This window comes from Mirounga leonina, unplaced genomic scaffold, assembly GCF_011800145.1.
Source record: "Mirounga leonina isolate KUSES-001 unplaced genomic scaffold, KU_Mleo_1.0 Mir_165, whole genome shotgun sequence".
NCBI classification, from domain to species: Eukaryota; Metazoa; Chordata; class Mammalia; order Carnivora; family Phocidae; genus Mirounga; species Mirounga leonina.
Window position 1 is genome coordinate 46,383,543 of NW_023270415.1, and position 4,529 is coordinate 46,388,071.

The 4,529-nt window shown below is 40.8% G+C and overlaps 1 pseudogene; it reads left to right on the forward strand.

Annotated features, from left to right (window-relative positions):
* Positions 1-2,739: 2,739 nt before the first annotated feature.
* LOC118015410 lies at positions 2,740-3,494 on the forward strand (annotated as a pseudogene).
* The last annotated feature ends 1,035 nt before the right edge of the window (positions 3,495-4,529 follow it).

Below are 4,529 nucleotides of genomic sequence, written 5' to 3' on the forward strand. Positions count from 1 at the left end.
ACAAGGAACATTCTCCAGGATAGATTATATGAAAGGACACAAAACAAGTCTTAGCAAATTTAAGAAGACTGAAATCATACCAACCATCTTTTCTGACCACAATGGTATGAAACTACAAATCAATAAGAGGAAAGCTGGAAAATCTATATGTGGAAATTCAACAATACTTGTGAACAACCAGTGGGTCAAAGAAGAAATTAAAAGGGAAATAAAATTTATCAAATGAAAATGGAAACATACCAAACCTATGCAAAAGCAGTTCTGAGAGGGAAGTTTATAATGATAAATGCATATATTAAGAAGTCAGATCTCAAACGGTCTGACTTTATACCTAAAGAACTATAAAAAGAACAAACTAAGCTCAAAGTTAGCAGAAGGAAGGAAATAAGGATCAGAGAAGAAATAAATGAAATAGAGACCAGAAAAAAAATAGAAAAGATCAACAAAGCAACTTTTTTCAAAAAGATAAATGAAATTAACAAGACTGTTCACTAGACTAAGAGAAGATTCAAAATCAGAAGTGAAAGAGGAGACATTACAGAAATAAGGATCATAAGAGCCTACCATGAATAGTTACATTCTAACAAATTAGATACCTTCGAAGAAATCTATGAATTCCTAGAAACAGAACTCACCAAGACTGAATCAGGAAGAAATAGAAAATCTGAACAGAACAGTAAGAGACTGAATCAGTAATCAAAAACCTCCTAAGACAGAAAACTGCAGGACCAGATGGCTTCACTGGCAGATTCTACCAAACATTTGAAGAAGAGTTAGCAATCCTGAAACTCCTCCAAAAAATAGAGGAGGGAACACTTCCAGGCTGTTTCTATGAAACCAGCATTACCTTGCTATCAAAGCCAGATAAGGACCTACATATAAAGCTAAAGACTTATAACTCTGATAAATATAGATATACTCAACAGTGAAAAATCAAAAGCTTTTCCTCTAAGATTAGGAACAAGACAAGGATGCCCACTCTCATCACTCTTAATACAAATGTTGGAGATCCTAGCTAGGACAATTGGGCAAGATAAAGAAATAAAAGGCATCCAAATTGAATAGGAAGGAGTAAAAAAATTTTTTAAAAGATTTTATTTGAGAGAGAGTGTGTGAGCACGAGCAGGGTGAGAGGCAAAGGGACAAGCAGACTCCCTGCTGAGCAGGGAGCCTAATGTGGGGCTCGATCCCGAGACTTCGGGATCATGACCTGAGCTGAAGGCAGATGCTTAATCAACTGAGCCACCTAAGTGCCCTGGAAGAATTAAAATTCTTGTTGCAGATGATATTTTATATAGAGAAAATCCCAAAGATTCAATTAAAAAATTGTTGGAACTAATCAAATCCAATAAAATTGCAGGATATAAAATTGACATAGAGAAATCAGTTGCATTTCTAGAACAGTGAAACATCTGAAAAACTATTCCATTCAAAGTAGCATCAAAGGGGCGCCTGGGTGGCTCAGTTGGTTAAGCGACTGCCTTCGGCTCAGGTCATGATCCCGGAGTCCTGGGATCGAGCCCCACATCGGGCTCCCTGCTCAGAGGGGAGCCTGCTTCTCCCTCTGACCCTCTCCCCTCTCCCCTCTCACGCTGTTTCTCTCTCGCTTCCTCTCTAATAAATAAATAAATAAACAAAATCTTAAAAAAAAAAAAAGTAGCATCAAAAACAAAATAAACTGAATTTACCAAGGAAGTGAAAGATCTGTATAGTCAAAACTACAAGACTTCATTGAAAGATATCAAAGATGACAGAAGCAAATGGAAAGGGATTCCATGCTTATGGATTGGAAGAATATTGTTAAAATGTCCCTATTACCCTAAGCCATCTATAGATTAATTACAATCCCTACCAAATTCCCAATAGCATTTTTCACATAGAAAAAAAAATCCTAAAACTTTAATGGAACCGGAAAAGACCCCAAACAGCCAAAGCAATCATAAGAACAAAGCTGAGGCATCACAATCTTGATTTCAAACTAAACTACAAAGCTTTAGTAATTAAAACCACATGGTAGTGGCATAAAAACAATGCACACAGACCAGTGGAACAGAAGAGAGAGCCTCAAATGAAACCACTACATATATGGTCAAATAATACTCAACAAGGCAGCCAAGAACACCCAGTGGGGAAAGTAAAGTATTTAAACAAATTGTGTTGGGAAAACTGGATAAACACAGAAAAGTGAAATGGCCCCTGATCTTTTTTTTTTTTTTTTTTTTTAAGATTTTACTTATTTGACAGAGAGCATGAGCTGGGGTAGGGGCAGAGGGAGACTGAGAAGCAGACTCCCCATTGAGCAGGGAGCCCGACATGGGACTTGATCCCAGGACCCCAGGATCATGACCTGAGTGGAAGGCAGACGCCTAACCGACTGAGCCACCCAGGCGCCTTGGGCCCCTAATCTTATACCACCCACAAAAATTAACTTGAAAACGATCAAAGACTTTTAAACGTAAGACTTGACACCATAAAACTCCTACAAAAAAACAGGAAAGAAGTTCCTTGATACTGGTCTGGGTGATGGTTTTTTTGCTTATGACACCAAAAGCACAAACAACAAAAGCAAAAATTAACAAGTGGGACTACATCAAAATGAAAAGCAAATTTTGCACAGCAAAAGAAACAGTCAACAAAATGGAAAGGTAATGTATAGAATGGGAGAAAATATTGGCAAAGCATATCCTGGACAAGAGATAATATTCAAAATATATAAATAGTTCTCGGAGAAAACACTAAATGGCGGGTGGCACTGGTGCAGTGGGAAGGTCTGGAAGGCTTGGGGGCCCTGGAATGGGAGGCCGTGGTGGCTTCCGCAGAGGCTTGGCAGTGGCACGCAGGGCAGGGGTTGTGGCCATGGTGAGGCTGGGGCCAAGGCCAAGGAGCTCTCGGAGACAAGGCGAAGGCCAAGAATTGGATCCCTGTCGCCAAGCTGGGCTGCCTGGTAAAGGACATGATCAAGTCCCTGGAGGAGATCTATCTCTTCTCCCTGCCCATCACGGAATCTGAGATCATTGACTTTTTCCTGGAGGCATCCCTCAAAGATGAGGTTTTGAAGATTATGCCTGTTCAAAAGTAAACCCATGCTGGCCATCAGACCAGGTTTGAAGTGTTTGTTGCCATTGGAAATTACAACGGACACATTGTTCTGGGTGTTAAGTGCTCCAAGGCAGCGACAGCCATCCATGGGGCCATCCTCCTGGCCAAGCTTTCCATCATCCCTGTGTGGCAAGGCTACTGAGGGAATAAGATCAGCAAGCCCCACACCATGCCGCTATGGCTCTGTGCCGGTATGCCTCATCCCTGCCCCCAGAGGCACTGGCACTGGCTCAGCCCCTATGCCCAGGAAGATACTGATGATGGCCCGTATTGATGACTGCTGCACCTCAACCAGGGGCTGCACTGCCACTGTAGGCAACTTTGCCAAGGCCACTCTTGATGCCAAGACCTACAGCTATCTCACCTCTGACTTCTGGAGAGAGACTGTTCACTAAGTCTCCCTATCAGGAATTCACTGACCAGGGCGCCTGGGTGGCTCAGTCGGTTAGGCATCTGCCTTCCACTCAGGTCATGATCTCAAGGTGCTGAGATCAAGCCTTGTATCCCTCTCCCTCTGCCCCTCCCCCCCACCTATGCTCGCTTTCTCACTCTCTCTCTCTCTCTCTATATATATATCTCAAATAAATTAAAATCTAAAAAAAAAAACAAAATGGAATTCACTGACCATCTTGTAAAGACCCACATCAGAGTCTCCATGCTGAGGACCCAGGCTCCAGCTGTTGCCAGGATGCAGTTTTACACAAGAAAAATAAAGTGAATGAAAATCTGTTAAATAAACGTATATATATATATAAACAACTCACACTACTCAATAATGAAAAACAATCTGATTAAAAAATGGGCAGAGGAACTAGACATTTTCCCAAAGAAGACCTCAAAATGGCCAACAGGTATATGAAAAGATGCTCAACATCACTGATCATCAGGCAAATGCAAATCAAAACCACAACGAGATATCATCTCACCCCTATTAGAATGGCTGTCATCAAGAAGACAAGAAATAAGCATTGGTGAGGATGTGGAGAAAGAGGAACGCTTGTGCACTCACCGTTGGTGGGAATGTAAATTGGTGCAGCCACTACGGAAAACAGTATGGAGGCTCCTCAAAAAACTAAAAATAGAACTACCATATGATCCAACAATTCCACTTGTGGGTATATACCCAAAGGAAATGAAAACAGGATATTGAATAGATGTATGCAATTCCCTGTTTATTGTAGCATTATTCACAATAGCCAAGATATGGAAACAACTTAAGTATGTCTGTCAACTGACGAATGGATAAAGAGAACATTACACACACACACGATGCAGTATTTTCAGTCATAAGAAGGAAATCTGCCATTTGTGACATGGATGGACCTTGAGGACAGCTAAGTGACATAAGTCAGAGATGAATACTGTATAGTATCATTTATATGTGGAATCTTAAAGCCAAACTCCTTAAAATAGTAACATAATACTTACCA